The sequence below is a fragment of the Bos javanicus genome, chromosome 5 (genome assembly GCF_032452875.1).
Source record: "Bos javanicus breed banteng chromosome 5, ARS-OSU_banteng_1.0, whole genome shotgun sequence".
Taxonomy (NCBI): Eukaryota; Metazoa; Chordata; class Mammalia; order Artiodactyla; family Bovidae; genus Bos; species Bos javanicus.
In genome coordinates, this window is record NC_083872.1 from 51,049,213 (window position 1) to 51,075,324 (window position 26,112).

A 26,112-nucleotide genomic window follows, 5' to 3' on the forward strand; every position below is an offset into this window, starting at 1 on the left:
ATTGCTTTTCATTAGGTCTGCCCTTTCTTAGTATTTTTGTATTTTCTTTCTTTAAATAAAAAAATTACTTCAACTCATTTAACGTTTTTTTGCAAAGACCTAGCTTCCAATCTTTCACCCTTATTATTATTCTGTGAGGCCAATGAAGTTAGTTCTCCTGTGGTTCTTTTGAATAAACGCTAAGCTCATAACTGAATGTTGGAGACAGACAGAACAATCCCCCATCAGGCAGACTACTTTGAAGGCTTCGAAGGTCACACTGAGGAATAAGAGCACAGAGTAGCCCCCTTTTCTTAGATGACAAGGCTACCTCAGAAAGTTATCATCCTGGTGTCCCTCTTTTCAAATTCCCAGGCCCTTCGGCTGGAAAAGGGTCAAGAAGAGAGATCACTTCTTGAAATCTACAGTGGTAAGAATAACAAGGTCTGACAAGGGCTGCATCTGGCACCCCCCAAAATGGTTTTCTTAAGAGTATCAGCTCAATAGTGATGTCACAGAATATCAACTGATGTTCTCAGGGGAAGATGGGGCAGGGGTGGCTCTTCACAGTCTATATAAGTTAAGAAACTACATAATCCCCTTAAAGCAGGTTTCCTTACTGCAAGATTTTTAGAGATTTCATGTACTGATACACAACAGTGACTACCCAAAAAGATGACATAATATGCTACTTTTCCTCAATCATTAGTTAAAGGGAGCCCTTTCTAGAAGAATTTCTTGAGTGGCCTGTTTTATTGATTCCACAAATATTAACAAAACACCTACTATGTGCACATGCTGTGAGTACCCAGGATTCAGAGGCAGATGGGACACACAAAGTCCCTGTCTTCAGGGAATTTATAGTCTAGTAGAGAAGACACACGGAGAAGGCAATAGCACCTCACTCCAGTACTTTTGCCTGGAAAATCCCATGGATGGAGGAGCCTGGTAGGCTGCAGTCCATGGGGTCGAGAAGAGTCAGACATGACTGAACGACTTCCCTTTCACTTTTCACTTTCATGCATTGGAGAAGGAAATGGCAACCCACTCCAGTGTTCTTGCCTGGAGAATCCCAGGGACGGTGGAGCCTGTTGGGCTGCCATCTATGGGGTAGCACAAAGTCAGACACGACTGAAGCAACTTAGCAGCAGCAGCAGCAGCAAGGGGCACCAGTGGTAAAGAATCCACCTGCCAATGCAGAAGACAGGGGTTCAATCCCTGGGTCAGGAAGAGCCCCTGGAGGAGGGCATGGCAACCCACTCCAGTATTCTTGCCGGGGAAATCCCATGGACAACGCGGCCTGGTAGGCTACAGTCCATAGGGTCTCAAAGAGTTGGACACGACTGAAGCGACTTAGCACACACACGTGAAGAACATTTAAGAGAGAATGATATTTAGTAAATGTACTTTGAGAAAAATCTGACTTCATTGTTTTCATGAATAAATTTTATCTTTATGTGATAATCACAAATTGCTGGTCATTTACTGGATATGCAACACTGGACTAGGTGATACTGGGAAATGGAGATGCATAAGACACAAACCTTGTTTTATTTTACTTTTTAAAATTAATTTCTCTTGGAATACAGTTGCTTTACAATGATGTGCAAGTTTCTACTGTGGAGCAAAGTGAACATGAACCATGTTTTAAAAGAACTTCTCTGATTGAAGTACAGATCAACAAAATTAAAATAAATAATGAATATTTGGCAAAATGAATACAATATTGTAAAGTTTAAAAATAAAATAAAATTTAAAAAAATAAAATAAAATAATGAAAGAATAAAATTATGCATAAATTTGAATGATTCAAATACCCATTAAAATGCCACCTATTTTTAAAAGACTACAGTATTGTATCTTCTGGGAAGCCCTCTCCCAAATTTGAAACCTTGGGCTGGTTTTTTTCAGTACTCTGCACACACTGCTTTATAGGATATTGATTTGTGATCTGCCAAACTAAACAGTCTACTTTGTTACAGAGACACTGGTCCTTTTACACCCTTGCATTCCTCACAGTGCTCTGTTATTTTGGGAACCAGCAAGATACACTAGCTAAGATCAAAAGCTTTAGAGCCTTATCAGCTTGTTGGATCCTGGCATTGGTTAGAAACCTTGGGAGCTTCCTGGTTGAAATCTGAAACCAGCTTTGTACTTGGATGACAAGGAGAGACTTAAGTAAGAAGGACTCCAGATTGGTAGGTGGCAGGTTTAATGAACAAGGGAACTTAATTACCAGGCTCGTCTTGCCAGGAGCAAGACTAGATCTCCACACTCACACACCAGAATCCTTTCTTTTTTTTTTAGTTTATTTTATTGAAGTATGGGCTTCCCTGGCGGCTCAGCAGTAAAGAATCTGCCTGTCAATACTGGAGATGCAGGAGATGAGGGTTCAATTCCTGGGTCAGGAAAACCTCCTGGAAGAGAGCATGGCAACCCACTCCAGTATCTTTGCCTGGAGAATCCCATGGACAGAGGAGCCTGGGGGACCATGGTCCATAGGGTCCCAAAGAGTCAGACACAACTGAAGTGACAGAGCATAGCACATTGAAGTATAGTTAATTTGCAGTGTTGTGTTAATTTCTATTGTACAGCAAAGTGATTCAATTACACATATACATACTTTCTTTTTTCATATTCTTTTCCATTATGTTTTATCACAAGATATTGGACACAATTCCCTGCACTCTACAGTAGGGCCTTGTTATTTATCCATCATATATATAACAGTTTGCCTCTGCTAATCCCAAATTCCTAATTTATCCCTCCCCTACCCACGTTCCCTTTAGTAACAAGTTTGTTCTCTCTGTCTGGCACCCACCAGAATCTTAAAGTTCCTTCAGAGGCCGTAACTGGGTTCTGGCACATACCCTGGGCTCAAAAACACATTACCATCTCAGGACTGTGTCTTTGATTCAGCTTCCAATGTGGGTAGTGGAACCTACATTCCAAGGACAGGAGACAGGTTGGGGGGCCTCCAATTGCTCCTGCCCAGCTTGTGGGTCAGCCAGTGGTCACATCTTCCCAATGGCCTCCTCCAATACCTGCCTCTGGCATTTACTCGCTTTAAGATTGTGTAAATCTCTTAATTCTTTGAGCCTCAATTTCCTTGTTAAAATGGAAAAAACAATACCCGTATTTACCTAATTGTGTCATAGCTTGAGCAGAGATCTGTTTAGCAGAGCTGATGCATGTCAAAGAATTTAGTGCCTGATATAATAAGTACTCCATAATGGGAGATATTGTTATTGTGTCTGTTGTTACTACACAATGCCCTGTGTTAAGTGCTTAGACAATATAGGCATTGGGAAAAAGGGAGAAGGGGGTGAGGCACTAGAGGACACGGCCCATCACCTCACTGTCTCCCACAAAGTTCCAGCATAAATAAAGATGGAAAAGGTTTGAACAGATGCCCTTGGCCAGACTAGCTAGCTACCACAGATTGGGGTCAAAGGGAGGCAAGACAGGATAGATGGTGTTGAACAGACATGGAGAAGTCTAATAACAGGCATAGAGAGCACTTTGAAATGTTCAGATTTTGTTAAAGATAATGGATAAAACTAAACACTAACGGAGAAGAAATTGTTTTCATGAACTATTAACAGGCCAACCATGATCAACCAGAATAGATGGAGGAACTTCCCTAGTGGTGCCGAGGTTAAGAACCCACCTTTAATGCAGAGCACAGGAGTTCGACCCCTGGTGCAGAAAGATCCCACATGCCTTAGAGTAACTGAGCCCGCACACCACGATGCCTAGAGCCTGCGTTTCACAACCAGAGAAACCATTGCAATGAGAAGCCCGCATACCTCAACAAAGAGTAGCCTGTGCTTGTTGCAACTAGAGAAAAGTCCATGCAAAGCAACAAAGACCCAACCCAGCCAAAAATAAATACACAATAAAATTTTAAAAAGGACTAGATGGAAACAGCAGTATCCAAGACCAGTAAATGACAGCCATGGAAAATAATAAAGTTGTCAGATCTAACACAGAGCCTTGCACTCTTGTTCACAATCAGTGATAATTCATTAAGTGAAGACCAGCCTAAATATAAAAGGGAATTTAGGGGAGAAATCACATGTATACCCAAGGTTGGTTCATTGCCATGAATTAAACCACCTAGATCATGATTCTAAGAGAAGAATTCTAGGAAGGCATGGGGCCTGTCATAAACCACCAAATAATTCCACATGAAGCTATACACTACTCCTAAAGAAAACATTTCCTCACATGGTTAGTTTAGTCACCAAACAGACATCATTCACCTAGGGAATTTCCATGGCTTTTTTTTTTTTAAACATTGACACTTACATTAAATACACTGTGGAAAAAGCAAGTAAAGAAAGAATTAAATCATTTCAGGGAGTATCTTGGAAGATTAATTTCTTTAAAGAAATTTTAACAAGCTATTTTCTATCTTGCATTTGTTTTATAGAAGAAAAAGTAAATACTGAAAATAGCTATTTGAGAATGTAATGATGTAATTGGCTATTGTAAAAAAAATCTGTATTACCATCTTGAAATAATAAAATACTCAATTTGATCTTGTTATATGCTAATGATCAAGATAGAAGGTTGAAGGACCAATGTTTGATATTTTTTTCAAGTACTGTAGTTAAAATCATAGAAACAGAATATCACTTTTTATTCTCCTTCTCAACGCACTAACTTGAGGAACTTTGTTCTTGCTAGAATTATGAATGCATTTTCCCATAGAAATAATGCTATCAGTGAATATGTATATTGGAATATTATTAGTTCTATATACAAGTTGTTTAATTTCCAGGCAATGACCTCAAAAGCTAGCTCAACCATGATATTCTTAGTATATTGCAAGTTAATTTTTGACATACAACCTGTTCACAATTTCAGGACTTTCTGAACACTTAAACATTGGGCCATCAGCTACAATTAGGCAATTCCTATTAGAATGACAAATGGATTCTTAGTAGCAAAATTATACCCGATCTTCTATACAACTCTTCCACTGCAGATTTCAAAATTCATAGATTCTTAAGATGCTATCTTTAGAATCACTCAAGCCACCACCTCATTTTACATATAAAGGAACTGAGGCCAAAGAGGTGAAATGATTTATACAAGGTCACTCAGCTAGTTTAGTGGGCAAGTTAGGGCTTAAAAACCGCTACCAAATTTTATAAGCACTGTTCGCAACTGAGAATATTGCATTCATTCATTCTTCATTCACCTAATGAAGAGCCATTTGCCGCATGGCTCCAATGCACAGAACTTTATGCTAGCTGCTAAGAAAATTCAAAGAATGCAAATTGGCTTTCACTCTTAACTAACAAAATCTAATTGGGCATGAAGGCAGAACATTAGAAAATTACTGCACAAGAGATATATAAACATAAAAGTTATGTCAGTATACATGATTAAATGCAAATTGAGTTATTTAGATGATGTGTTATAACTTCAGAGAACGTAGAAATCAAGATAGGGGACTTTCCTGGTGGCCCAGTGGCTAAGAATCTGCCTCCCAATGCAGGGGTTGTGGGTTTGATCCCTGGTATGATGGAGGAGCCTGGAAGGCTACAGTCCATGGGGTCACTGAGGGTCGGACACGACTGAGCAACTTCACTTTCATTTTTCACTTTCATGCAGTGGAGAAGGAAATGGCAACCCACTCCAGTGTTCTTGCCTGGAGAATCCCAGGGACGGGGGAGCCTGGTAGGCTGCCGTCTATGGTGTTGCACAGAGTCGGACACGACTGAAGCGATTTAGCAGCAGCAGCAGCAGTAGGTGAACTAAGATCCCACATGCCACCGGGAACCTAAACCCAAACGACTCAACTAGAGAGAAGCCTGTGTGCCACAACAAAGACTCAGCATCACCAAAAATAAATGAATAAATAAATCTTACAAAAAAAAAAAAAAGAGGAGCTACTAGATGTGTGTGTTTTTTTTTTTTTTTTTTTTTGCTATTCTCCCAAATCTCCCCACCCTCCCCCTCTCCCACAGAGTCCATAAGACTGATCTATACATCGGTGTCTCTTTTGCAGTCTCGTACACAGGGTTATTGTTACCATCTTTCTAAATTCCATATATATGCGTTAGTATACTGTATTGGTGTTTTTCTTTCTGGCTTACTTCACTCTGTATAATAGGTTCCAGTTTTTTTTTTTTTTTTTTTTTTTTTAAGAAAAGAAATCAAGGTGGATTTGAGCTATCAGGAAAATACTCATAAGAGATGGAATTTAGATCCACCCAATCATTTGTCCATTCGATACACTATTGAGTATCCTTTTATTCTCACATACTAAAGCAAACTCTGGGAACTAAAGGATGAAAGATACATAGTCTAATGAGGAAGACAAAGGAAAGAGGGCAAGAAACAAGAGATAGCAGGTACACATGACATGGAGTATAGAGGCAGGATTAGGATTAGGAAGGGAAAAAAGACAACTATAAAGCACAAAATTTACAGAAGCATTTCCTCTCAAGGCACTGCAAGTGCAGAGTCAGCACTCGTACAGACCCAAAAGGTACCGCGTCCTTCAATTTTGCACCCTAGACACCTCACTTGTCTTGCCCTAGCCTTGGCCCAGAAGCATTACTTAGCAATCATGCAAAGTGGCAGAATGGTATAAATCACAACAAAACAAAACCCAGAAAACCCTGAATAGGGTTTGAATAAAATCTGTCACTAATCACTACTTGATCTTGAGTAAGATTTTTCTTATCTCTGTGCCTCAGTTTCCTCTTCTGCAAAATGAAGAGGTTGACCTAGATTAGTGTTATTCGGCATGTGAAATCTTCAGAAATAACTCAGAGAAGGACTTCCCTGGTGATCCAGTGGCTAAGATGCCACACTTTCAATGCAGGGTGCCTGGGTTTGATCCCTGGTCAGAGAACTAGATTCTACATGCCTCAAGTAAGAGTTTATGTGCTGTGATGAAGATATCATGTCCCACAATTAAGACCCAGCACAGCCAAAATAAATAAAACTTTAAAGAAATAGATAAGGAAGGGCTGATCCCTCACTTTTGCTTTAATCAGACTAGCCATCTATTATTGGTTTTATTTGAGGTGATTCTTATTCATTTTTTTTTAAGTTTCAATGATTTTTTTAAAAAGTCAACTGGAAATATCAGACCTCAAGTTGACATTAGATAATCTCTCGTGCCTTTGGCAGTTGTCTGTTTACCTTCCTCTGAGGGATCTGGTTTCTGCCAAGGGTCAGTGAGAAGAGTTATATTGTTTCAATGACTGGTGGTACTGAGCAGTATCTAGGGGCATTGATCTCTTGTCAGTCCTGAGGTGAATACATGAATCTGGTTCTTCCCACATGACGTGCTCAATGAATCTTGGTGAGTTGGGTGGAAAATAACAAATGAGAGGTTGAAAAACTAGATCAATTTGATGTTAATCTAGGGGTGTGGTGAAAGTTAACAATTTGTGAGTATGATTGTGGTTTGGAGTTGAACCATGCAAAGTACTGATGCAATCAAGTTTCATGCCCTTAAAATGAGGTCCCATGATTCACTATATTATAGCTCCTATCTCCCCTTCAGAAACAGCACTTAGTCAATGACTGGCCACAAATGATCACACGTGAGGTGCTTGTTGAACAAACGCTGGACTAACTTTGTGACTAACAGCTAAACATATTATTTGCTCTATTTTAAGAAGCAAGTTAACGATCTCTAAAGATCTGTGAGTCACATGCATGCTAAATAAATAATCAGGAAAAGGGGTACAGTAGAATAGATAAGAATAAGCAAGCACAGTAGCCTGGTTTTGTCTGTGAGGTGACACAGTTACTTAAGTAGTTACTTAGAATGTGAGTAAAAAAAAGCTTAGCCATTATCCTACTGTGTAAAACAAGAGTGGATAACCTCATGCTCTAAATGGTAAGTACAAAGAATGACTTTTAGTTTTAAGAATGTAGGAGACAAAATTATAAACCTCAGTCCTATACCCAAGTTGGGAGAGATGCCTCAAAAGCAGGATGAAGAGAAAGGAAGATCCTAGGGGAATTCACTTAGGGAACATCTAGTTCATGTAAGCACTTCGAAGACATTATCTCAGTTAATACAAACACTTAGACTGGACAGTATTAGTTCTGCACGTGGATAAAGAAGTCAAGCTTCAGAGATTTCCCTGGCGATCCAGCGGTTAAGATTCCACGCTTCCATGGCAGGGGATTGCTGATTGGTCATAAAGCTAACAATAAGTGGTAGAGTTGGTCTTCAAATCCAGGTCTAATTCCAAAGTGAGTGTTTTTCCAGTACAATCCCAAGGATGTGAAAGAAAGAATATAAAAATATAATCATTTTCAGGGTTAGTCCAGTGTGTGAGTCATAGTTCCAAAGAAAACACAATACGGGGAGAGGCAAGGGTGTGTTTAGGGGAAAAACCAAAACCTTGTGAAAACCCATTCAGTCCCTTAAGAGTTCTGTAAGTGAAAGGTGAGTGAGGGGAGAAGATGAGAATGTGATAAAATCTGACATACACGCAGCTTCCTATAGCTTCTAGAAAGTTGGGGCATAATTGTTTAATTCACCACCGTATAATGCCTCACTTAGCACAATGCCTGACTTGAATCATTAAATAAATAACAAATGAAAGTTTGGAGATGGAGGCATAGTTGCAAGTACCATCCCATCCCAACCCCATGGCAAATATGTTTTTTTTTTTTTTTTGGCTGTGCTTGGTCTTAGCTGCAGTGTGTGGGATCTTTGATCTTTGTTGCGGCCTGTGGGATTTTTAGTCACAGCATGTAAGATCTAATTCCCTGACCAGGGATGGAACCCAGGCCCCTGACTTTGGGAGACTGGAGTCCTAGGCACCGGACCACCAGGGAAGTCTCCAAATATGGGTTTTTAATGTATACATTTTCTCACCATATGTGTACGAAGAGCAAATATATGATTTTTGTTGAAGCTTCTGCCTTTATTTTAAACTCATTTTCACTCCTAGATTGAATAGGTAATTGCTTACTGAGTGTGCTTCAATCCCAACACGTCTCCTGACAGGTGTTTCCCACCTGTGTTTGATTATTTCTAGCAAATTTAAATGTAAATGAGACAGGAAATTAAAATGAGATTCCTTCTAACTCAATTTGAGTGAGACAATAACTAGAATACTGAGACACAGGAAGACTGAGGCACCCCCTCTACACACACACACACACACATACACAGCAAATGTGGATTTACAAAAGAAATAAACCTGAGAGGTACTCCTCAGCCTTGATCCCCTCCATCAGTTGGGCACCATAACAAGAATTTAGAGAGTGGGCAGGAGTTGAATTGATGAAGAGATTACTTTAGAGAGACCTAACCCACCCTTTCACCTTGAGTGGGAGGTGTAAACTTTTCATCACAAGCTTAGAGACAACCACTCGGAAAACTGTGTTCTCTAAGTTGGGAGACAGAGTACCCGTGCCTGATACACGTATGAGGAAGCTTAATGTGGTTCTGGACACAGGCCTGAGTTCCACCTGGGACATCCAGACAGTAAGAGAAGGCATTGACTACTTGGGAAGGGACGCAGGGAAAGACTGCTCCTACAGGATCATCCAGATTCCCAGAGTTTTGTGGGGCAAAGATGTGCATTCTCAGGGACTGATGGCTTGGACTGTACCAGATCTTGCCCAGTAGAGCCCTCTGGAGCAGACTGAGATCTTTTGCAGAAAGAAACTGATGTGGATCTGTTAGTGAACCATACTTGGATTGGCTCAGCTGCACACAGTCAAGCCAGTCTACTGGTTGTGGTGAAGGAAAGTGCAGCATTTACCTCAAGGAGTCCAGATTAGCTAGTGCTCAAAGCACCTGAACTCCCAGGTGGGTTTCAGCAAAGCATTTCTAAACACAAGGTGTCGAGAAGCCCCCATCCACCACCGGCAGAGAAAGCCCAAGTACCACAATAGACCCAGTGCAGCCAAAATTTAAAAAATAAACAGAAGGTGAAGGAGGGAAGTGGCAGGGTATATGATCAGCTTGTGCCCAGTTCTCTGGCTGACTGATGATGTGGTAACAGGGTCCTGTGACAGGGGTTAACTTTATCCGTCCTCAGTCTTCAGTAGGTCTGTGGGCTGTGTACTCATAGTCATCAAAGAGTTAATTTCTTCCATCTGGTGGAGTTTTTTCCACATCTGTAAAACAGCTCAGGAAATGTGCATCAGATACTATTATCTAGACACTTCAGGGAAGAGCTAAAGCAGAGGATATTAGGGAGAGGTCTGTCCCAGAAAGGCCCCACAGGGTCCTGCTCCATTACAGATCCCCTGGTTGTCCAGGCGATGATGAAGGAATCCAGCAAATTTTATCTGCCCTTTCAAGAGTCCTGCTTGAGAGAAGGGCTTAGTAGAGATGTTATGATTATCAACTGTCAGGCGTGGGTTAAGAGCACGGAGGCACTGAGCCAAGCAGGCCCTGGTGGATTGCCTTTCCTCTCTCCATGCCCTCGACTCACCTTTGGCCCTTATGGGATCCCAGACTGCAACTCACCTGGTGAGTGGAAAGACAATAACAATCACGTTCATCTTTTCTCTTGCAGATTTTTGTCCTGAGAGTAACCTGGGCCAGAGAACACGGAGTCCAGAGTTTTAACAATTAAACAAGATGAGACATTCTAGTTACTGAATTGAAACTGTTTTTTTTTTTTTTAACCAAAAGTGACTATAGGATTTTATTTTCTGAGGGTGACCAGGAAAGATATGTCTAAGACTTCATTTACGATGGTCAGGTATCATTTTCGAAAGATAAAATCATAACTCTCATATAAGCACAGAAGAAGCACATTAACATTTGTATAACTTGTTGATGAGAGCCAGAAGGAAGCTAATGTTGGTTCAATGAGCATTTGAGAAACTGAATATTTGTGGGAACTGAATAAGAAGAGAATATTTGGAGACTGTGAGATTAGAAACTGAAATGGCTAAACTCCTACAGGGCAAGACAACCATAACTTTGGTTAATTTTTTTCCATCAGAAATCATTCAGATCTCTACTAGACAAAAATAAGAGTTAAAATATAGGTCCTAATCAACAGTAACAGAACATGACCTATTCCCCTAGAAAATTAAGTAATCCTTGGGTAAATCTGTGAGATGATACTGCAGTATGACACAGATAAAATGTAAAAATCCTCTTGTCTTTGTTCCAACTTTTTAATAATTTTTCTTAATAAAGATCAGGGGAAATTAGCTCTCCTCTATCCTTAATCAATTTTCAAGACTTGCAGAAGACAGATATAAGGTTGCCTTTTGATCATAATCTATGAGATATGGTTGATCAACTGTATACTCTTGTTCAAATATACACTGGATATATATTTTCAGGCTGGAGAAGGTGGCTCATGACTTTCTCTCCTGATCAGAAGAGAAGAGATTTGACAATCCAGTTCACCAGCAGGGCATAAGACTCAGAGGGCTGGACTTGAGAAAAGAGGAAGGAAGACTAGAGACAGATGTCTGAGTAATCATGGAACCATGAGAGGACAAACGTCTGGGGAAGACTGATCTTCAGAGTATTTCAGATGATCTCTGGGGATAGAGGTGGTACCATGAGGGAGCAGGCACAGAAGGTAAACCTGGCTTCTTGCCCAAGTTTTGTTTCTGGCCTTCTCCAAAGCAAAGGAGGGATCTGGGATCTGTTTGCTTTCAACTTTAGACTCCATTAAAGTTCTACATTTTCCCAAGTAACCTAATATTTTTTCCTTAAAAGAAAAATAGGGGGACTTTTCTGGTGGTCCAGTGGTTAAGAATTTGCCTGCCAGTGCAGGGGACACAGGTTCCATCCCTGGTCCAGGAAGATCCCACAAGCAGCAGGACAACTAATTCTGAGAGCCACAACTACTGAAGCCCGTATACGTGGAGCCTGTGCTCCAAAACAAGATAAGTCATCTCAGTGAGAAGCCTCTGCCCCACATCAAAGAGTAGCCTGGGCTCACGGAAACTAGAGAAAGCCAGTGAACAGCAACTAAGACCCAGCACAGCCAAAAATAAAGAAAGAAAAGAAAAAGAAAAATAGGCACCACTGTCTACTTGACCAAAACATTGATGCATATTTAATCTAGTTATTGACAGGAAACATCAATAAGACAACCCAGTGTTCTCTAGGCATTGCTCTTTGTAATTTAAGATAGCCAAATGTTCTACAATTCAAAATTAGGTTTTGTTCCTTGTTACCAACAGACTACACATACCAATAATTCCTCTACAGAGTGTTCTGACATTGCTAATGTTTGTGGTAGCCAATTCAAAGGAACACAGTGATTGTTTAAGCAAGTGATATTATCTCTTTTGCTCAAACTTTTTTTTTTTGCTTCTGTCAAGCAAAATGGCATATGAGAGCCACAAATGCCTTTGTTTTGTTTCTGTATAAAAACGAATCTGCCACACAGAGTTTTTGCCAGGCTATTGCGGTTCATACTCTTTCTTTGAGCATAGCCGTGAAGAGTTAATGGCTGCATATCTGCCATCCTCCTGGAATTTAACCCTGGAATTGGGCAGCTGACTAAGCAGTGAAGTCTTTTTTACAGACCCCTAAGCTAAAACAAACAAAGAAGCAGATATATGTTTCCGAAGAAAAATGCTTCTACTCTGAAAGTGGTGGGACAGCAGTTGGAATAATAAAACATTGAAATAAAGAAAAAACCCTACACTATCCCACAGGAAAAAGAAAAGAATGGACAAAACATCTCTAGGATAGAGTGGAGTGAGAAAAACAATATTCAAACGTGCAGAGGATAATCAGTAATTTTTGAAGAATAGAGTCTCATCCTTTTTTCTCTAAAATCATTGGGAAAAAAGTTCAGTCTTGCTTGAAAAATGGAAAATATAAAAGAATTTATAGAAGGAGGAGCAATGGGCGTGGTCCTATATGTAGACTTTCAAAAGAATTCCTTAAAATTACAGAAAAAAGGGCTCTTAAATGATGCAATATTTAGCGTTTGTTTATTTGAAAAATCTGTAAATGTTGGCAAAAATTTTTTTCAAAAATCCCTTAATTTTTCCACACTGTATATAATGAGGAATAGTGATTTTGCCAAGTACTGATCTTGCACTAATGAAAACATTTTTTTGAAATGCTAAAGTGAATGTTTTGAGTCCCAATAATATACACTAAGAGATAAAAATCAGAAATCTAAGTTACATATAACCCCAAATTGCTTACATATGCCTTTGGAATGAATAAATTTATACTTCTACTCGAATCTGGTTCAAGGAGGGAATTATAATCTTTCAAAAAAGAAAAAAAAAAAAAAAAGTGAAGTTAACACTGAAGCCTAAAAAGGGAATTGCAGTCCATTTCTCCCATTGCTTCATAGACATGAGTCAGACCTGAAAGTCTGCAATGTCTCTCTAAGTTTCTTTCTACAAAACACCTTTCATGGACTGAGATGAAGAAAGACAGGGGTAATTAACTACTATGTTCAAAAGGCTTCTCAAGATAACTGAGATGGGGGTAAAAAGAAAAGGTAATGTAAGTTTCTGAATTGAAATGTGGAACTGGGACATTGTAATATGAACTGTTTTCAAATTTTTAATTTGCAACTCTTAACTATGATGCAGAATGCATTCAGAATGAAAAGCAAAACAGACAAGCAAAAAGCAAAAAAGGTAGTGAGAACAACAGCAGAGGACTTGAAAGCTGTCTTTTCCTTTATAGAAAAAGAAAAGTGATATTTTGTATTCTTGTGGAAATCTAAGCATAACCTCTGTATGACAGAAAGAAGGAGAAATGAGCATCCATCTTTGATTGCATAATTGAGGTTTAAGCCTTATTCTCCTTTTTAAGTGGAAGGGGGCGGTTTTTCCGTGAGTTTGGAGGCTAAAAACAAGCTCCTGATTGCTTTTCACACAGGAAGCTGTTAGTGGAAATAATTTTTTTTTTTCCCCAAGTTGCTTCAGTCGTGTCCGACTCTGTGCGACCCCATGGACTGCAGCCTACCAGGCTTCTCTGTCCATGGGATTCTCCAGGCAAGAACACTGGAGTGGGTTGCCATTTCCTTCTCCAAGTGGAAATAATAGCTACCATTTTTTAAATGCCTACTAGTTGCCTGGCACACTGTAGGCACTTTAAGTATGTTATTCTAGAATATCTCAATAATAAACATTTCTGAATTATTCTACAAATTTCCAGTAGCTAATACTGATGAGTCTTGCTGCTGAAAAAAAGCACAATATTACATGTGCTCTGACACATACAAGCTCTAATTGATAATAAGTTTCTTGGGACTTGTCACCCTGCTACATTTTAGGATAACCCAAGTTAGTTGTGTTTTGTTTTTTCTTTAAACTAAGTTGATTTTCAACTGTCATGTTTTACAAACTTTGTTAACTTCTGAAAATATCTTTCTATTGTTTTTATGAATAATAGCAAAACAATGAAAAAGAATTATGTACTAGGAAGAAGACATTGCTGAATATGACAGGAACCATTGATGGGTAGTATTCATGAAAACCAAGATTAATTAAAATTGATTCTTAATTTCAAATTGAACATTCACTAACAGGCATTTCTTATGTTTACCTAAAATAAATAGACTGCCAGTTAGTCCTTCTGCCCAAAAATGGTTTTATTCAAGATCAGCAAAGAATTGCAAATCCAGGTTTACAGCTATGACACTGCTCAGAGTGCTCAGTCGTGTCCGGCTCTTTGCAGCCCCATTGACTGTGGTCTGCCAGGCTCCTCTGCCCATGGAATTTTCCAGACAAGAGTTTTGGAGGGCGGTGCCACTTCCTACTCCAAGGGATCTTCTTGACCCTGGGATTAAACCCACATCTCTTGCATCTCCTGCATTGGCAGGCAGACTCTTTGTTACTGTTCCACCTGTCACAGCCCTCTCCCTCAATGAAAAAACTCTTTTAAAGAGGGGGAAAGGAAGTTTGAAAGGCAAGAGTAAACAAAGAACCCACTGGAGGAACTGAGAGTTCTGAAGTATAGCACCTTTCCATTAGCTGAGTTGTGACAGCCTTTCATTGGCTGAACTCTTGCCAGGCAAGAAGAAGAAGTCTTTCCTTGGGCTCAGCTATCATCATAGAATGTGAAAGCTTCACCTTCTGGCCTCTCAACTCTATTTTAATTGAGATTTTTTATTTATTAATTTTTACATACTTTTTTCATAATTTAATAGAACTATCAAAGGCATCAAGTATAAGAGCATTCAAAATACATTTATATTCAAATTTAGGGCATAGTTTTGTTTTCCAGATGTATCAAATAAAGTGCTTTTCAACATATGGTTTCATCAGACTTGTATACTGAGGATATTTACACTAAATCTGGTAATCCCTAGGCACCAAAATTAGGATGCTAGAAAGTACTGGCCTGGGTTTGTGAACCTTTTATCTCTATCTTTTTTTACACTAGAAAGTGCTAATAAAGCCCTCTAATTTGATCTTTAAGTGAGACACTTATTGTTGCCATTCCCTCTTTGCCATAGTTGTTTATTTTTTCAACCTGTATTTAATACATATAATGTGTGGTAAATACTATAGATTCAGAGAGAAAAAGAAACAGCCCCCTTTTTTCAACTGTCTTACATATAGGATCAGATAATTTTAACACAATGTGACGCGCTATAATTATGGATAGAGTTATATAAAGGTGCTTTGGGAATATACAGAAAGAAGCTGTTAGCTGCTGAAAAGATGTGAGGGATAAAAAAAAAATTTAGGAGTTAGCCATCGGGTGTGGGGGGAGGGAGAGAAGACAGGCTTGCTGCATTTCAGGCAAAAGCAAACAGCCTGTTCAAACAAGAAGGTGGGGTAAAAGGACATCACATTTTGAAAGTGACAGGTAGTAAGTCTACAGCACAGAAAAGGTTACCTTGTGTCTGGAAAGGTGATCAGAACCAGATCATGAAGGCTTATGGTTTTTAACTAAATAGCCAACTGAAGAGTTTAAAATGGAAGGCAATACCATCACCAGGTGCCCTGTTTAGAAAGCTCCTTGTCACTGCTGTGTGGAAGATAGCTCCACGTGCAGAGTAGAGCTCTCACTTTCTCAGCAAGAAAACTGCTGAGAAGTCTGAGTATGACATAGTGAATCTGAGCAAAATTGGTAGCTCTGCAATAGTCAGGGGAAGATAAGCTTGGCAGGTATTTGGAAGGCAGATACAAAACAGGTTGACAGACTGATATGGGAAGATACCTCTCAGATCTCTAGATTAGGTAGGTGGATACTAATGTCATTAATTGAGACCATAGTTTCAGGAGGAGGAAAAGCAGAGTCATGGTCATGAAATTCTATTTGTGTATGTTTATTTTAAGACACCTGGAAGATATACAAGTAGAGAATCTTGAGTCAGATTAAAACCCTATAAAGCCTCAGGCTTTGAAAAATTATATCTAGTGCCCTGGTTCCCTCAATTAAACTAAAAAACAATACAAAGTCTTACAAAAAAATAAAAGGAGGGCCAAAAATGTTTTGCTTTTTCTAAAAATGATAACTTTGTTACTTTAGTAAAACATAACCCAAAATGAAGATTTTTAAAATATATATAATACATATTTATTTATTATATAAATACCTTTATTTATATAATGTACTTATTTATGCAAATATATTCATATAAATGTACTTATTTATACACATATATTTATTTATTGGGCTTCCCAAGTGGCTCAATGGTAAAGAATCCACCTGCCAATTCAGGAGATGCAGGTTCAATCTCTGGGTTGAGAAGATCCCCCCAGAGAGAGAAATGGCAACCCACTCCAGCATTCTTGCTTGCAAAATCCCATGGACAGAAGAGCCTGGCAAGCTATAGTCCATGGAGTCGCAAAGAGTCAGACACAACTTAGTGACTAAACAGCAGCATTTATATATTACATTTTTTGTCCCTGTTTGGCACATGACAGAAGCATGTGCACAGACAGACTGCATATTGTGCAATCCAGGCTGGGAAGTGATCAGCAGGCAGTGGTCAAGCCTACTTCTTTCTCAACAGTTTCCCATATGCTGAAAAATATACAAATCTGCCTATGGCAGATGTCCTTGGGGTTTGACACTAACGTAAGCCCATGGAAACCAAGCAGAAGAAAGGGACAGTTCATACATATCTGAACAGAACCAGTTTATTACAGACCTGCCTATGGAAAATGTACTTGGGATTTTGCACTAACGTAAGCCCATAGAAACCAAACAGAAGAAAGGGCCAGTTCATCTGTATCTGCCTAGAACCAGTTTATGAGTCTCATCCATGGCTGTGCTTGTTTTGTATCAATTTAGAGTCAAAGCGCTTGGGCCACTCCTTATTTTCTTATTTGATATATTCCCTCACTTCCGTGTCTGCCTGTCCATTAAGCATAATAAACAGCACACATTTCTCATATGCCAGTATTTCTCAAATGGGTTCTATCAGAATCTCCTGAATGGCTTGGTAAATGAGATTGTTGGGTACCACCCCCATAGGTTCTGATTCAATAGAGCTGGGATGGAGCCAGAGAATTTACTTTCCTAACAAGTTTATGGGGGATCCTTGTGGTTGCTGGTCTAGAATTTAATATGCCAGTTTTCCACAGTCAAAGAAATTAGAAGAAAATTGAGACCATAAATTAATTTTTAAATTCACTGAAGTAGACATAAGGGAAAAGTTCATAAAAGTAGGATATGTCCATTATGAAGGGATAACCAGGGTAATTGGGGTGGGTCACCTTGCTTTTCAATAAAATCTGACATTATTTGTTGTGCCTGTCCACTTGGGTTATGGAAAGCTGATCCTAAAAATATTTACAGACAAACATAGAAAGCCTCTCTACTTTAACTGAAAATACAGCTGATGACAAAGGGACAATGCAACTAATGCTGCATTTCCAAGACAGCCTAAATAGCTATTGCACATAGTGGCATAGAATAAGACTGATCCTTTGAGGGGATAAGAAGTAATTTGAGTTTGCAGTTCTTACTTAAAAAGCTGTCTTTAGTTGCTTGACTTCTGAATTTTTGTGACCCACATGCCCTTCTCAGCGTACAAGTTAACTTTTTCATTGAGTAAACAATCTTCATTGGCTACTTGACTCAGACTATCATTGCCTTGAAAAAATAATCCTAATAGCAGGAATTTTTAAATGACTAATAGATCACGTTTAAAAAGAGATATTGTGCTTCCCTGATGGTTCAGTGGTAAAGAATCTGCCTGCCAATGCAGGAGACGTGGATTCAATCCCCGATCCCAGAAGATTCCCGCATTCCACGAAGCAACTAAGCCTGTGTGCCACAACTATTGAGCCTGTGCTTCAGAGCCCAAGAACGCAACTACTGAAGCCTGCTCACCCTACAGCCCATTCTCTGCAACAAGGGAAGCCACTGCAACTATAGAGTAGCCTCTAATCACTGCAACTAGAGAAAAGCCCAAGCAGCAACGAATACCCAACACAGCCAAAAATAAGTAGCTAACTAAAAAAAAAAAAAAAAAAAGGGACCCTAAAGGCCTACATTCTCATGGTTAGGGTGAACCAGAAATAAACTTGTCCCTTCCTCCCTTGGGTATAGGGTTAATGGAGATAGATTATAGGCTCAGATGATAATAAATAGATTTTTAAAAGAGAGAGATGTTAACATAGAAAGGCTTGGAAATAGACTGGTAATTTTATAATTTTTTAGAAAATATTTCAGTATAATAGAATTTAGAATTTTCAAACAACTTTAGCATAACCTAGGCAGCTACAATGGCACCCCACTCCAGTACTCTTGCCTGGAAAATCCCATGGACAGAGGAGCCTGGAAGGTTGCAGTCCATGGGGTTGCTGAGGGTCGGACATGACTGAGCGACTTCACTTTCACTTTTCACTTTCACACATTGGAGAAGGAAATGGCAACCCACTCCAGTGTTCTTGCCAGGAGAATCCCAGGGACGGGGGAGCCTTGTGGGCTGATGTCTCTGGGTCTTACAGAGTCGGACACGACTGATGGCGACTTAGCAGCAGCAGCAGCAGGCAGCTACCAATTTAAAACAAGTTCTATCTAAAAAAATAGAAAGTAATTTGTTTGGAATTTGGAACCATTTACCAATGTCATTATTGTACTTATAACAGTCTGAAGTTTCTAAGAAATTTAGAAATTTCGGAATCCATAGAAAATTAACAAAATCCTTAAGATTAACTGAAATATCAGGTCTTTATTTGGTAAAGGTAGGGAAAATATTTTGTAATGTAAACTTTATAGTTGATGGAATATGAAAGTACACAGTGGGACTGGGTCCTATTTTGTTACTAGCTCTGTGGTTTTAGACAAGTCATTACCTTCCCCAACTTCAGTTTCCTCATTAGTAAACTGGCAGTGTTAATAAGCAGCATTGGAAACAATGTTTAACTTGTAAGATAGAAGAGCATTGTCAACAACATGTAAACTTTCCTTCTCTCACAGGGCAGGGTGCTGTCAGTACTGTAATGTGATTATTCATTTATTAACCATCCACTCTGTATCAGGAAAAATAATAGGAATTTCCATGCTTTCCACTTAATTATCAAAATAATCCTATGCAGTATTTCTACTTTTCTTGTTGTAAGTGAAAATAATTAAAAAGAGGAAATGGTTTAAAATTTTAATATTAAAAACTAGTCCCTATATAAAAAAGATTTAAATAAAACAGATAACCCTGGGCCAACATTAATTATATCATATTTATAACTACTTTTTCACTGATTCAAAGCTACCCTATGAGATTGGAATGATTATTTTTTCCATGTAATGTATAAATTATATATATGTTAAAAATAAATAATTTAATACAGACCTATTTTAAATACATATTAATTAAATATTAAATTAATTTTATTTATTATTTATATATTATATGATATATATTTATAATATACTTTGTTTTATATTTGTAATAAATTTTGTATTTCCAGCACTTAGCCTAATGCTTAGCAAGTTAAACGGCTCAGTTGGTAAATTAATTCTTTTTTTTTGGCTGTGCCATGGTGCATCGGGATCTTAGTTCCCCAACCAGAGATTGAACCTATGCCCCTGCGGTGGAAGCATGGTGTCCTAAACACTGGACTGTCAGAGAATTCCTGGTAAATTAATTCTTTTTTTTGTTGTTGTTAATCTTGTAATCTTTTAATCTTGTTGTTAATATTGTAATAAACAATATGTTATATGTTTATGTATATACTATATTTATGTTATATTATATATAACTATACATTTAATATAATTATTATATATTAAGTAACTTTAGTCATCTGACCACTGGTTGATTAGTGTTCTGTTAGCACAGGATCAAAGTCAAATGGGAGAAAGAAATGAATAAAGAGATTTTGGATAGAGAGATTAATCATAAACTCAATAAGAGATCTTGGTTTTAAGGGTACTCCTTTTCAGTTTCACATATACAACATATACAACATACTGGATATTTTTTATCGATTATATGTATGTGTGTTTAAATTGTGGGTCATTAAAGGAACAGAGTGGACTTCCCAGATGACACTAGTGGTAAAGAACCCACCTGTCAATGCAGACGACATAGGAGACCAGGTTTGATCCTTGGGTGGGGAAGATCCCCTGGAGGAGGGCATGGCAACCCACTCCAGTATTCTTGCCTAGAGAATCCCATGAACAGAGGAACCTGGTAGACTACAGTCTATGGGGTCTCAAAGAGTCGGACACTGACTTAGCCCTAGCAGTACATTATATATTAAATATATATTATATACTTATGTATAATATATTTATATTATATGATATATTTCTATTATTTATTTATTAATTAAATAATATATATATTTATTGTATACATATTTAAAATATATACTATATGTTTATATTATATATATTTATTTCCATTTTATTTGTAAGTATTCTTATAATTGACATATTTCAGTGTCTAATCTACAGTAGGTCTTATGGGACCCAGAACTAAGTGAGAAGGATTCAGATTTATACAAGTCCCATATCAGTTTTAGAGCAGTGGTTGCAGTAGGACAAGGTGGGCATGGGATAGAATGGTCTATAGAAAGTGGCCAATGGGAAAGTAAGAGGAAAAGTCAGATGTAATCCACTGATTGAATGTACCAGTGATTCTGAGATTAGGTGTTTGTAATCTAGAGAACATCTGTACTGATGGATGTAAAATTTGCTGAGATGCTATAACTCTGTACTCAAAAATTAGCTATAAATCTCCTGGTTCATAAGGAAATAGTTATTTATAAATAAAAGTTGTTTTTTTTTTTTTTTTACTGTGGAGAAATAAAATCCTTCTTACTAGTCAAAGATTTCTGGTCAGTACATTACTACATGTGAAACCAGAATCTAAAGTATTTCTGAAGCAAAAGCAAGTTAATGTTAACTATTTTAATATTATATCCTGATTGATATACATCAGGTTACCAGTTTGCTGTGAAGCAGAAACCCACATGCCTTAATATTATCATTATTATTACTATTATTATAAGCTTCACTAGGCAGCTTGCAGGATCTTAGTTCCGCAACCAGGGATCATATCCATGGTCCCTACAGTAGAATTGTGGAGTTCTAACCACTGGCCCTCCAGGGAATTTCTATCCATATTATTACCAATCTGGATATTGACTGAAGTTAGCTAAGCATTATCTATCAAATACCAGAGGTTAAAGAAGTTCTGCTTATAGATAAGACTGATCTTAAGGGATAACTTGAGAAAGAACTTTAAGAAAACAGAGGGTATAAATATAACAGTTTTGGCCATTCAAACAAGTTACATTCTTCTCCAGAATAGATTAACAACAACAACAAAAAGAATTAATTTACCGGGAATTCTCTGACAGTCCAGTGTTTAGGACACCATGCTTCCACTGCAGGGGCATAGGTTCAATCTCTGGTTGGGGAACTAAGATCCTGATGCACCATGGCACAGCCAAAAAAAAAGAATTAATTTACCAACTGAGCCATTTGACTTGCTAGGCATTAGGCTAAGTGCTGGAAATACAAAGATGAGTAAGAATGTTCTTACCCTATAGGATTTCACTGTCTAATGAGAAGACATGGATAAACTGCCAGACACAATTCGAGGCGGTATGTACCTGCTGCTGTTGAGACGGCTGAGTCCTGGAATGGCATTATTCATCCTTCTTGGAGAAGGGATAGGCTATCCACTCCAGCATTCTTGGGCTTCCCTTGTGGCTCACCTGGTAAAGAATCCACCCACAATGTGGGAGACCCGGGTTTGATCCCTGAGTTGGAAAGATCCTCTGGAGAAGGAAAAGGCTACCCACTCCAGTATTCCTGGGCTAGAGAATTCCATGGACCGTATAGTCCATGGGGTTGCAAAGAATTGGACGCGACTGAGCAACTTTCACTTTCATCCTTCTTGTGGCCTGTCTTGCAAATGAGCTTTCTACTTGAAACCCAAATCTCTGTATTTTAAAAATTTTTGTTCCTATGAACCCTCCACCCAGTTTTCCCCTAGTGTTGATGAACTAAGAAATTAACGTTCATACACCGTTGTAGCAGGTTGTGCTCCTTATATCCCCAGACTAACAGTTCCTCAGGTTTGCCTTGACTAACAGTAATTGGACACTTAAAAAACAATTTTATACTATTTTTTAAAGATTACACTCCATTTACATATAGTATTACTCGTGTGGCTCAGATGGTAAAAAGTCCACCTGCAGTGCAGGAGACCCGGGTTCAATCCCTGGGTCAGAGAGATCCCCTGGAGAAGGGAATAGCAACCCACTCCAGTATTCTTGCCTGGGAAATCCCATAGATGGAGGAACCAGGCGGGCTGCAATCCATGCAGTTGCAAAGAGTCAGACATGACTGAGCAACTATCACACACACACACACATTACAGAATATTGACTTTATTCCACATGTTTTCAAATACATCCTTGTAGCCTATTTTATACCCAATAGTATGTACCTTCCACCTCGACACTTTGAAGATACCTGGTCAGGTATTTTTGTAGAAGACCTTTGGCTTGGGTTTGACTCGTTTTCTCTTGACTATACAGAGGTTAAAGGATTTGGGAAGAATACCATGAAGTGATATGTTAATTTCGTCGTGAAATGTCAGCAGGTACAGGATGGGCTTCCCTGGTGGCTCAGAGGTTAAAGCATCTGCCTCCAATGTGGGAGACCCAGGTTCGATCCCTGGGTTGGGAAGATCCCCTGGAGAAGGAAATGGTAACCCACTCCAGTGTTCTTGCCTGGAGAATCCCATGGACAGAGGAGTCTGGCAGGCTACAGTCTACGGGGTCGCAAAGAGTCGGACACAACCGAACGACTTCACTTCACATCTTCACAGGCTGTTAACCGTGATCACTTGTTTCAGGTGATGACTGCCAGGTTTGTTTTTTTTTTTTTTTTCACTGCAAGTCATTGCTTTTCCTTTTGTAATTAATTAATATCTAGGGTTGGGAGGTTTCCTTGATGTTTTAACTGAAGACATCATCCAGACCTTTTTTGTTTTCTCTTTAAAATAGTCTTGTTGCTAGCAAAGAGTCATTGAATAGTCAAAAGTATATCATAGGCCTAGAAATGAGATTATGTTTACACAAAGAACATCCAAATATAAGGTCTATGTATCTATCCTGTAAATGGATATTCTACTAAAGGCTTCAAACTCATAATTTTCAGGGAAAAAGAGAATAACAAGAGAGACAAATGAAGGATACTTTTTGATGAGTGGAGCATACACACTGGGTGTAACAAACCCATTGATTACCATGCCATTTGATTTAGGGAATAAATAACTACTTCTAAAGCTGGAAGCACAAATACTACCAAATTTGCGTCTGTAATAGGTATGAAAAGTAATTTTTCAGGGGCTTCCCTAAAAGCGATGACTATTCCCATTTTAATGACAATTTACTGCTTAGCTAAAGCACTGATCTTCATGGGTGACATAACTGGGGAGTAAATTATATGGGAAATATTTCTCTGAAAAACCCTAGGATGGGACACTGACCTTAGAGGTGGGTATAAAGATAAGATAGTTGATTGATTAGTTGGCTGTGAACACATACCAAAGAAATTCAAAGGAGAACAGGCACAGGATTCCTGTTTTGCCTGTGGTTAGCAGTAATGCTCAAAATTCTCCAAGCCAGGCTTCAGCAATATGTGAACCGTGAACTTCCTGATGTTCAAGCTGCTTTTAGAAAAGGCAGAGGAACCACAGATCAAATTGCCAACATCTGCTGGATGATGGAGAAAGCAAGAGAGTTCCAGAAAAACATCTATTTCTGCTTTATTGACTATGCCGAAGCCTTTGACTGTGTGGACCACAATAAACTGTGGGAAATTCTGAAAGAGATGGGAATACCAGACCACCTGATCTGCCTCTTGAGAAACCTGTATGCAGGTCAGGAAGCAGCAGTTAGAACTGGACATGGGACAACAGACTGGTTCCAAATAGGAAAAGGATTATGTCAAGGCTGTATATTGTCACCCTGCTTATTTAACTTGTATGCAGAGTACATCATGAGAAACGCTGAACTGGAAGAAACACAAGCTGGAATCAAGATTGCCGGGAGAAATATCAATCACCTCAGATGTGCAGATGACACCACCCTTATGGCAGTAAGTGAAGAGGAACTAAAAAGCCTCTTGATGAAAATGAAAGTGGAGAGTGAAAAAGTTGGCTTAAAGCTCAACATTCAGAAAACGAAGATCATGGCATCTGGTCCCATCACTTCATGGGAAATAGATGGGGAAACAGTGGAAACAGTGTTAGACTTTATTTTTCTGGGCTCCAAAATCACTGCAGATGGTGATTGCAGCCATGAAATTAAAAGACGCTTACTCCTTGGAAGGAAAGTTATGTCCAACCTAGATAGCATATTCAAAAGCAGAGACATTACTTTGCCAACAAAGGTTCATCTAGTCAAGGCTATGGTTTTTCCAGTCGTCATGTATGGATGTGAGAGTTGGACTGTGAAGAAGGCTGAGCGCGGAAGAATTGATGCTTTTGAACTGTAGTGTTGGAGAAGACTCTTGAGAGTCCCTTGGACTGCAAGGAGATCCAACCAGTCCATTCTGAAGGAGATCAGCCCTGGGATTTCTTTGGAAGGAATGATGCTAAAGCTGAAACTCCAGTACTTTGGCCACCTCATGCAAAGAGTTGATTCATTTGAAAAGACTCTGATGCTGGGAGGGATTGGGGGCAGGAGGAGAAGGGGACGACAGAGGATGAGATGGCTGGATGGCATCACTGACTCGATGGACATGAGTCTGAGTGAACTCTGGGAGTTGGTGATGGACAGGGAGGCTTGATGTGCTGCAATTCATGGGGTCGCATAGAGTCGGACACGACTGAGTGACTGAACTGAACTGAACTAAGCAGAACAAAGTCTGCTGTGCATAAAGATATGCCAGAACTTTCCCATAACAGATAATAACAGAGAAACATAAAATAATCTTACAAAATGCTGATTCACAAATATGGCTAATATTACCAAATTTAATTATGATAAATATCCTACTTGACAAAAAAGCCTACAGAAAATCTTAACAGTGGTCATCCCCTAAGGAAATGATTTGGTCTTTTACTTTTTTTGTTTACAGTCTGTACTATTGGACTTTATTTATTGACCGCGATTGGGTACTACATTTAAATTGAAAAATAAATCTTTTATCTAGTAAATACCTAAGGAAAGCCTTAGGTAAAGTAAAACCTCTAGTAAAGCTTTGCCCTAAGGTGAAATGAAGGGAAGAAAATAGTAAATTCATCTCAATAGAGATTTGTTACTGAAGTATCTATGTTGTAGCTGCTGTCTAGTTGCTCAGTCATGTCTGACTCTTTGAGAACAGTGATGTGCAGCCTGCCAGGCTCCTCTGTCCATGGAATTTTCCAGGTAAGAATACTGAAGTGTGTTGCCATTTCCTTCTCCAAGGGATCTTTCCAGCCAAGGGATCAAAACTGCATCTCCTGCTTGGCAGATGGATTCTTTACCACTGAGCCACCTGGAAAGCAGGAAGTATCCATAGAAAATTGTTAAAAGGTCATTGTTCTACAAGAGCTTGACAAGGAGATTCTAAGTTTCTATAACTCAGTGGATGCTGGAGCAGGTATTAATAGTTGGTTGGATGTTTAATCACTACATTGATATTTCTCATTTAGAAGCAGTTTACAATGAACAAAGCAAAGATTGAGAAGACTTTAGGGGGGAGGGGATGGTTCTTCAGCTTTTGCATCTTTTTCAGTTCCACTGCCAATTTTAAAATTAGGG

At 38.8% G+C, this 26,112-nt stretch overlaps 1 non-coding gene and 1 pseudogene across 1 annotated transcript; one reads left to right on the top strand and one right to left on the bottom strand.

The window, feature by feature from the left end:
* Positions 1 to 26,112, bottom strand: part of LOC133248685 (gamma-secretase subunit APH-1B-like) — a 150,793-nt pseudogene that overhangs the window by 122,860 nt on the left and 1,821 nt on the right.
* Positions 22,976 to 23,047, top strand: TRNAW-CCA (transfer RNA tryptophan (anticodon CCA)). The gene has a single exon. It is a non-coding gene; the product is annotated as a tRNA-Trp (tRNA).